At 45.8% G+C, this 10183-nt stretch overlaps 1 pseudogene; it reads right to left on the bottom strand.

The window, feature by feature from the left end:
* Window positions 1–7799: 7799 nt before the first annotated feature.
* Window positions 7800–8850, bottom strand: LOC120980168 (annotated as a pseudogene).
* Between the last annotated feature and the right edge of the window lie 1333 nt (window positions 8851–10183).

The raw sequence follows: 10183 nt of genomic DNA, 5'->3' as shown, positions 1-10183 counted from the left end.
TTTTACGATCAGACTGTGTCTTTAAACACCATCTGCCCTCAATTATTCTAATATTATTGGAATGTTTTTTAATTTTAAAAAGCATAATAAATGTGATGGTGCAGTGTGCTTTTTAACAGGCTGTTTGTTAACACTGTCAACCATAGCCAGGCTCGGACTGGCCCACTGGGGTTCCGATGAAATCCTTGGTGGGCCCTTTGTGTGCATGCCTATATTGATAATCACATAGTCACTAATGTAAAAAGCTGGAAAGCGCCACTGGCCATTGCTGTAATAAGCAGGCACTCACTACGGGGCCAGCAATGGGCATGTGGGTGCAGCAAGTGGCCAGATAATCTCTGAGATAATCTCACCACTCCTCACCTTGTATGGCTGCTGCAGTGGTGCGAGGCCCACCCTCTCCATATGTGGGCCCCACCTCCTTATCTGTGCTCTTACTAAGTGCATGCATCGTCACACTGATGACGCTGCACGCAGAGCAGGAGCAGCCCTGCACCCCGCCCATTTTCTGAGTCAGTGCAGAGCGCAGCAGTGGGATTTCAGTTTATCTGACAACCAGGCAGGTACAGACAAAGCTACAGAAGAGAAGAATGAGGATCTGTTTCAAATAAAGCAAGCTGAGAAGTGTGCCCAGACCAGTCTCCTCCCAAACAAATATGTATTTACTACTAAAAAAAAGTCTACATTTTTACTGTTCTCCCCTCCGGAAATTACAGCTCCCAGCATGCCCTGTGAGTTGCAGACCTTCAGGACCTGTTGGGAGTTGTAGTTTTCCTTACTGCAAAAAAGCTGTACTCTTAGTGCCTGTACCCCTTACACACGTAGGATTTTGATGCTGTCAAAATCCGCTGCATATACCGCAAACTGACATGGTTTCTGCTACATTTGTTCACTTTAGATGCCACGGATCCGCTTGCAGCTTAGCTCTATTGAATAGAACCAAGCCGCAGGCGGACACCCACTCTAGCCGTGTGAATGGCCCCTTATGTTCCAACTAAGCACACATCAATTGCTGTTGACAAACTAGAAGTTTGTATGGTATTAAGATAAATTAAGAGGGTTATCCGGGCATCATGAAAAATACAAGATTTCTGTGGACCTGTGGAAGAAATTTGGTTTCATTAATACTTATCTGTCCCTTGCCCAATTAATGCTGTTGTCACCGGCCGTGAGCTCTTGTCCCGAATGGATGTTTGCACTTCTTTACCTATTCAGCTACATAGTAATAAATGCAGCTGAACAGGAAAAGAAGCGCACACATCAGGTTGGGACAAGAGTGGAAGAGCTGGCGGCCATTGATAGTGCAGTGGAGACAATGGTATTAGTGGAGCAACAAACAGGTAAGTATTAATGAAACCACATTTCTTCCACAGGTCCACAGAACACTTGTATTTTTTATGATGCCCCGAGAACCCTTTTAGAGTTTGCCTAAAATCACACAGCCATTAACTGTTAGTAAGTAGTAAACCTTTAGGCCTCTTTCACACGAGCGATACGGATGCGTTCAGGAATGCGTTCAGTGAAACTTGCACCATTTCGCAAGCAAGTTCAGTCAGTTTTGTCTGTAATTGTGTTTCATCCGGATGCAATGTGTTTTTCACTGAAGCCCCATTCACTTCTATGGGGCCAGGGGTGTGTGAAAAACACAGAATATAGAACACGCTGCGATTGTCACGCAACCCAGAAACGATGCATGAAAAACAAAGCTCATATGCACAGACCCATTGAAGTGAAAGGGTCAGGACCCGTGCAGAAAACTCGCTTGTGTGAAAGGGGCAAGGACTTCAGGCTTGGGATAACAGATAATTACCAACCCTACAGTTAACCCCTAAGCTGCCACAGTCAATACCAACCAAGGCACCTCAGGGTAATATAGATAATTTAGCATTTACAGTCCATGCACTTCCACAGGCACAAGTAAAACATAAAGATAAAAAAAAAATCCATTCCACCCAAAAATGTAAAAAATAATAACTGTAATTTTTATGTATTATAATGACATAGTGCTAATGAGAGCTGCACACTGTACATTATACTGCACAGTGTATGCAATAAAAAGCAAAAAAATAAAATATAAATAAAAAAGCAATAGATTTACTTTCTTTCCCATTCCCATGGGAACAAAAATAACAAGTTCAATTCACACAACAATGAAAAACGGATTTATTTACTTTTACAACCGCCATTTTCAGTACCATTGCAATTCACTTGGCCATTTATTTAGCGGTCATCAATAAATAGGACATGTCCTATTTTTTGTCCATTTTGACAGCCAGATGGACCCCTTTGAAATCAATAGGCCAATTGTCATTTAGACAGAAGTGTGCAGGTATATGAGTGGCACAGAATAGCAAGGAGTTAATAAAATAGTGCCCCCTGTGTATGAAATGCCCCAATACTGTCACCCATCTATAAATCCATGATAATGCCAACAAATAAAAAAGAATATTCACCTCACCACAGGCATAAACAGGAACACTTTAGGCAGCAGGACCTGGCACTCTCAGCGATGTGACTGGTGGTTAGTCTAGTTCTAGGACAAGGAATTTCCATGACTGCTGTCCATACTACTGACTGTAAATAGCAGACTAAGGGGAGATTTATCAAGATTGGTGCTTTCTACACTTGATATCTCCTGCACTGCTGTAGGATGTGCCTAATTTTATTACGAGGTGCAGACCTCGGCATAAATTAGGTGCATCCATCTGCAGTCTGTGCACCTAAACAGAAATCTACAACAGCTCAGAGCTGCCTTACATTTCTGCAAGGGTGGACTGGGAACTTAAAGTGGCCCTGGGGAAAAAAACTTATAAGTGGCTCCAATGTTGTAGATGGGTCCAAATTGACAGAAGGTGGCGCAACACAAGTAAATTGGGCCAAGACAAGTTGGCAAGGTCAGTAATACCATAGTGCAGCACAGAATACTATCCCACAGAACCAAATACCTCCCCATAAGCTGTCTCTCTGTGGTGCCCATCAATATGCCATGTTCTGTTCTCCTGCTCCAATTGTGTTTAGTATGTAGCAAGGGGCTTAGGAAGTGAGATGTGGGCCACAACACCAAGCCAACCCTACCTTCAGCATGCTGCCTGGACTTTCTATGATAATGACCCCTAAAGTTCACCCCGGTAGTATGTACCCGGACAGCTGCAGTGAGGAGGGATTGGGTGGCCCTATGGGCATCAGCCCACTGGAAAAATTCCCTGTAGGGTTATAGGCCAGTCTGCATCTGGATTTCTGTCTTTATTTGCACTTGGTGTAAATGATGATGGATTTGTCTCTGCTGATGACTACGCCCCGTTTTAACCCTTGTCATGCTCCCTTTTGGAAAAGTGGTGAGTGCAGAGTAAAAAGATGCACATTTAACTTTCTTTTCAATAAGTCACTTTTCTGGCGCAAGGGAGATGATAAATCCCCCTTAAGTTATCAACTAATTGAGTTGCTTATTGAGAAACACTTTGATATTGTACAGTGCACAATACAGTTCTGTTCTGCATGCTGAATTGTGTGCTAAAATGAGCATGTTCATGCACATGAAGCCGAAAAATATACAAGTAAGGCCTCATGCACACGACCGTTGTGTGCATCCGTGGCCGTTGTTCCGTTTTCCGTTTTTTTTTCGCGGACCCATTGACTTTCAATGGGTCCATGGAAAAAACGGAAAATGCACCGTTTGGCAGCCGCATCCGTGAGCCGTGTTTCCTGGCCGTGAAAAAAATAGGACCTGTCCTATTTTTTTCACGGCCAACGGTTCACTGACCCATTCAAGTCAATGGGTCCGTGAAAGAACACGGATGCACACAAGATTGGCATCCGTGTCCGTGAACCGTGGCCGTAGGTTAGTTTTTATACAGACGGATCCGAAGATCCGTCTGCATAAAGCTTTTTCAAAGCTGAGTTTTCACTTCGTGAAAACTCAGAACCGACAGTATATTCTAACACAGAAGCGTTCCCAAGGTGATGGGGACGCTTCTAGTTAGAATACACTACAAACTGTGTACAAGACTGCCCCCTGCTGCCTGGCAGCACCCGATCTCTTACAGGAGGCCGTGATCAGCACAATTCACCCCTTCAGGTGCGGCACCTGAAAGGGTTAATTGTACTATCATATCCCCCTGTAAGAGATCAGGGCTGCCAGGCAGCAGGGGGTAGACCCCCCCCCCTCCCCAGTTTGAATATCATTGATGGCCAGTGCGCCCCCCCCCCCTCTATTGTAATAATAGGTTGGTGGCCAGTGCGGCCCCCTCCCTCCCTCTATTGTAATAATTCGTTGGTGGCACAGTGTGCGCCCCCCCCTCCCTCCCTCTATTGTAATAATTCGTTGGTGGCACAGTGTGCGCCCCCCATCGGCCCCCCCTCCCTCTATAGCATTAACAACATTGGTGGCCAGTGTGCGGCCTCCCATCTCCCCCCCCCCCATCATTGGTGGCAGCGGAGTTCCGATCGGAGTCCCAGTTTAATCGCTGGGGCTCCGATCGGTAACCATGGCAACCAGGACGCTACTACAGTCCTGGTTGCCATGGTTACTTAGCAATAGTACAATAGTAGAAGATTCATACTTACCTGCTGCTGCGATGTTCGTGTCCGGCCGGGAGCTCCACCTACTGGTAAGTGACAGCCTCAGGTCTGTGCGGCGCATTGCTAAATGAACTGTCACTTACTAGTAGGAGGAGCTCCCGGCCGGACACGAACATCGCAGCTCCCAGGTAAGTATGAATCTTTTACTATTGTACTATTGCTAGTAACCCGCTGCCACCAATGATCGGGGAAGGGGGGGGGGGATGGGAGGCCGCACACTGGCCACCAATGTTGTTAATGCTATAGAGGGAGGGGGGGCCGATGGGGGGCGCACACTGTGCCACCAACGATTTATTACAATAGAGGGAGGAAGGGGGGGGGTGCGCACACTGTGCCACCAACGAATTATTACAATAGAGGGAGGAAGGGGGGGGGCGCACACTGTGCCACCAACGATTTATTACAATAGAGGGAGGAAGGGGGGGGGGCGCACACTGTGCCACCAACGATTTATTACAATAGAGGGAGGAAGGGGGGGGGGGCGCACACTGTGCCACCAACGAATTATTACAATAGAGGGAGGAAGGGGGGGGGCGCACACTGTGCCACCAACGATTTATTACAATAGAGGGAGGAAGGGGGGGGGCGCACACTGTGCCACCAACGATTTATTACAATAGAGGGAGGAAGGGGGGGGGGGCGCACACTGTGCCACCAACGATTTATTACAATAGAGGGAGGAAGGGGGGGGGGGCGGGGGGGCGCACACTGTGCCACCAACGAATTATTACAATAGAGGGAGGAAGGCGGGGGGGGGGGGCCGCACTGGCCACCAATGATATTCAAACTGGGGAGGGGGGGGTCTGCCCCCTGCTGCCTGGCAGCCGTGATCTCTTACAGGGGGATATGATAGTACAATTAACCCCTTCAGGTGCGGCACTTGAGGGGTTAATTGTGCTGATCACGGCCCCCTGTAAGAGATCGGGTGCTGCCAGGCAGCAGGGGGCAGTCTTGTACACAGTTTGTAGTGTATTCTAACTAGAAGCGTCCCCATCACCATGGGAACGCCTCTGTGTTAGAATATACTGTCGGAAATGAGGTTTCACGATCTAACTCATATCCGACAGTATATTCTAACATAGAGGCGTTCCCATGGTGATGGGGACGCTTCAAGTTAAAATATACCATCGGATTGGAGAAAACTCCGATCCGATGGTATAAAAGGGACTCCAGACTTTACATTGAAAGTCAATGGGGACGGATCCGTTTGAAATGGCACCATATTGTGTCAACGTCAAACGGATCCGTCCCCATTGACTTGCATTGTAATTCAGGACGGATCCGTTTGGCTCCGCACGGCCAGGCGGACACCAAAACGACTTTTTTTTCATGTCCGTGGATCCTCCAAAAATCAAGGAAGACCCACGGACAAAAAAACGGTCACGGATCACGGACCAACGGAACCCCGTTTTGCGGACCGCAAAAAAATACGGTCGTGTGCATGAGGCCTAATATTTCTGTTTATGCCAGTGGTAGCGTGGGCCCCCAAAATCAATTCCACAGGTGGGCCCTAGGCACCCCAGTCCGACACTGACCCTAGCTATATAAATTAGTGTCACTTTACCATCTTTGCTATTGCTGTCATTTCATTAACTAGCATAAAAATGAGAGGGGGCGAGAGATCTAAAATTGGGGGGAAAAAACTGAAGAAAAAAGAGAGAAAAATTAGTTCTAGGAGTCCTCAGAGTGTCTTATAACAATTTTCAGGCCAATTTGAACAATTTTGATTTGGATCGAATTGATTTAGAACCGAATTGAACTTTGACAGATTCGACCAATCGGATACAACATTAATTTAAGAAATTTGCTCATCTATAAAAATCAACAGTAAAAGAAAATTCAGTGCAGGCTTCCCTAGGCTTTAAAGTGAATCTCCACTTTTTCACACTTCTAGAGGGAGCCTAGGAGCTTACTGCTACTGTTTTGTTATTCATGTTAATTTACAACAATATGAAGTAAGCTCCTAAGCACCCTCTAGTGGTTGTTGTTGATACCCAAGACATTACAATTTAAATACTTAAGATTTCAGATTCGAAGCGCACTTCACCATTTCCAACGATTGAATATCTTCAGCAAACCCACAACTAGAGAGAAGCTAATTTTTTGGGAAAAATTTGGTTCAATCTGAATATATTACATTCAAAAACGTACATTTTCTGGCTGCTGAGAGCCTTTATAGTGGTGTAGAACACTGTGCCTTGCAGTAACACGCATAGGGAGTCTGCTGTGGTAGTGAAATAATACTGTGAGTCCGTATGACATGCAGATGATAGGCGTTGCTCTTAGAATCAATGCACACTTCACTTATTTAGGCAGTCATGGGGCCAAAACTGACCAAATAACTTAAGTATGAACTCAGCCTTATAGGTCAATGTTAGCGTCAAGAAGAAGCGCACTCCTTTCACACCATCTTCAGCTGATTCCACATAGATGTCTACAGAACCTGTTCTATTAAATGCGTATACAAGTAGAGCCCCCCCAGACAGAGTGGAGAGGGTGTCAGCAGTAAATTTGTGTTGACATCACTGATTATTTTGCCCTTCCTCTGATCCGTCAGGACAATAACCCCCCAAAAAAGGAACCTATCTGTGGAGAACCCACCGCCTTCACTTGGTCAGCATTTGGTCAGTAATCCATCAGTATTGCTAATGCCAAAAAAACAGAAGTGGATCCAAAACAGAGATGACACGTGAATGGAATATTTGCAAGTGTTCTGTGTTTTGTACCCACTCCTGATTTTGGCTACCAAATCACAAGCCAATTCTTTTTTTCTTTTTTTTTTTAACTGGGGAGAAAAAAAAAACTTTGTTCAACAAACAGGACATTAACACACATAAAATACAACACAGAAGTAATCAACAAGAATGGATTAACGACTAGTGTTGGGGTGACCACGATGGTAATGCATATTGAGGATCATGAAATGTATGGGGTTATGGATGATAACTGGATGACAGTCCAGCAAACAAGCCGACTTCAGCTCATTCCTACAGTGCAGGCTACACAATCACAGCTGAAAGGTAACTGGTCGGTACAGGCAACAACCGAAAATCTTCATAAGAAAACGTTAGTATGTGTAGGTCTCACAGCCGCTGTAACAGAATGGCAAGAAGCGGTATAACATGTAGTAAGCACTTCAGGGATCATGTCTAAGACATGCAAGACGACTGGGAGGTCCCGAACATTGTGGACAAGGTCCAAGATGAGAGTCTACCATGTGTTCAATACTGGATGTTATTGATGGCCAGCTCCGTGATGAATCCCAGCACTTGGATTAGGTAGTCCTTACTGAGGAATTTTTCCTTCACAATGCGCTGATGCCACAGATGCCACAGATGCCATCACCTTGACGAGCTGAGTTGCTGATAAGTGGATTCTAAAGTGTTTGAAGAAATGCGAGTAAAGACATTGGAATAAATTGTCCACTTCCTCCGTGACCTTGTCCTTTGATTTATGAATATCATTCCATAAAGTCTTGAAGCCCTCTGCATGGATGGCATAAGAAATGACATTCGACGGGCACAGAGAAAACAAGCTCTGTGGCCGACACTGATCCAGACACATCATACCCGGTCCATATCGCTGCTAGCCACGTAAGGTCCAGAGAACTGATCACCAGCTAACCAAAACAACAGTCAAAGTTTCTTTGGAACTACGTCCCTGCGACAGCCATGAGCACCTCGGAACCGTTATATAGGAAGAGCGGGAGGAAAGTAAATGTCTTTGGTAACACCTCCAAAAGATCGTCCTCTGTGTACGTCCCACAGAACCACCCTGTCCACACAATCCGGTCCTCTGCGCTTGCCTTGGTAAGTGGAGGCTTGGATGAAATCTGTATGAGCACAGCCAGTGGATCTCTGTCCTTTCCTTTGAGTCCAGGTAAAGAGGAAAATTTGGCTTTTAGGTTCAGCTCTGAGCCCACTTCAATGGCAAGACCCTTCTGCTTCTCGGCAGCTGTGTGGGCAGACAGGTGCTTTGAATACTCTTTCAGTCTGGTGTATAAGAAATTATACATTGGTGTCACTCTGTACATTGTTCTTTGTTTTTGAAGGAGCAAAGCAGCCTGTGCCAGATCAAGAGTTTCCTCCAAGCGGGTGCACTGCAGGATTTTTCTTTTAGACAAGCATCGCAATGCAGACCGTCGACGTGCACAGGTCAAGCTTCCGGGAGGATACCTCGGGCTGTGAAAATGACTGCTCCTTCGTGCCGATGACCTACTTCTGGGGGTTAACACCCCATCAGTTGGTGTTTGCATATCCTTGCGATAAATGATGTTCCCGTTCACTGACTGTAAACAGAGATCTTGACAGACAAATGTATCAAACTCTGCCGCCATTTTTCTAGGAGCCACGTCTCCAGTCCCCTGACCAGCCAGATTTACCAGCATCTGTTTCAGGATATGAAGCAGTGGAATGACATTGTTCATCCCGTAGTCCTGGCGACTGACAAATAATGTGGCCTCCTCAAAGGGCCTGAGCAAATGCAGATGTCACGCATGAGCTGCCACTGGCTGACATTGAAGTTACACAGGGGACTACTCCTGTCCGCTTGGATCATCAAGAAATCGTTGATGGCCTTTTTCTGGTCGTATAGTCGGTCCAACATTTGGAGTTTGGAATTCCAATGGGTTGAAACATCGCATATCAGCCTATGTTGGGGGATGCCTTTCTGCCGCTGCAGCTCAAGGAGAGTGTGCTTTGCTGTGTACGAGTGGCTGAAGTGCATGCAAAGTTTCCTGCCCGTTTTTAGGATGCCTTGCAGATGGGTGGAAGACTTCAGGAACCGCTTGACAACCAGATTGAACACATGCGCCATGCGCATGACTCAGGCCTCCTTGACGCAGCGCCGACACCATGTTCTTCCCGTTGTCGGTCACCGAGGTTCTGATTTTCAGTTGTCGCGGAGAAAGCCAGGATTCGATTTCTTGATGAAGGACACAGAGCAGTTCCTCCCCTGTGTGACTCCATTCGCCCAGGCAAACCAGAGGCAGAACAATGTGAGAGTGATGAGAGGGGTTGCACATGGCTTGCATACAGTACATGCCTCCAACATAGTTCTTGGATCTCTACATGAAAATTATGTATTTGGTATAAATCGCACAAGGGGCATACTTGGAGACATTGACCTCACAAGAGATACAGAGCAGCGGAGTTTGCGTTAAAATAAAAACTTCTACCAATGCGTAATTCGGCTCATACACCCATCAATTTTCCCCAAAAAAGCCAGTTTCATATAACAATTTTCACCACTGCGTAATTTGGCCAGTACCGCAAAAGGAGGTGTACAATCACCCCAAAATTTGCCAAAAAAAGCCTGTGTCACCTAAAGAATTTCACCACTAAGTAATTTGGTCCATGCCGCAAAAGGAGGTGTACAGTCACACATGAATTTTCCCAAAAAAGCAAAAGGAGATGTACAGGCACCCATGAAATTTTCCAAAAAAGCCCTCTTCACAGAAAAAATATCACGGCAAAAAGGCCTTTACCACATATAACTGCACTGCTGAACGGCAAATAGTCCTTTATTTTTTTCTACTTTTACACTACACAAGACTTATCAAAAGATAAATGCAACGATGAACGGCAAATGTAATTTCTTTTTCTCC

Source organism: Bufo bufo, chromosome 10, assembly GCF_905171765.1.
Source record: "Bufo bufo chromosome 10, aBufBuf1.1, whole genome shotgun sequence".
Classification (NCBI taxonomy): domain Eukaryota; kingdom Metazoa; phylum Chordata; class Amphibia; order Anura; family Bufonidae; genus Bufo; species Bufo bufo.
The sequence above is the reverse complement of the archived record's forward strand: the minus strand, read 5'-3'. Positions and strand labels throughout refer to the sequence as shown.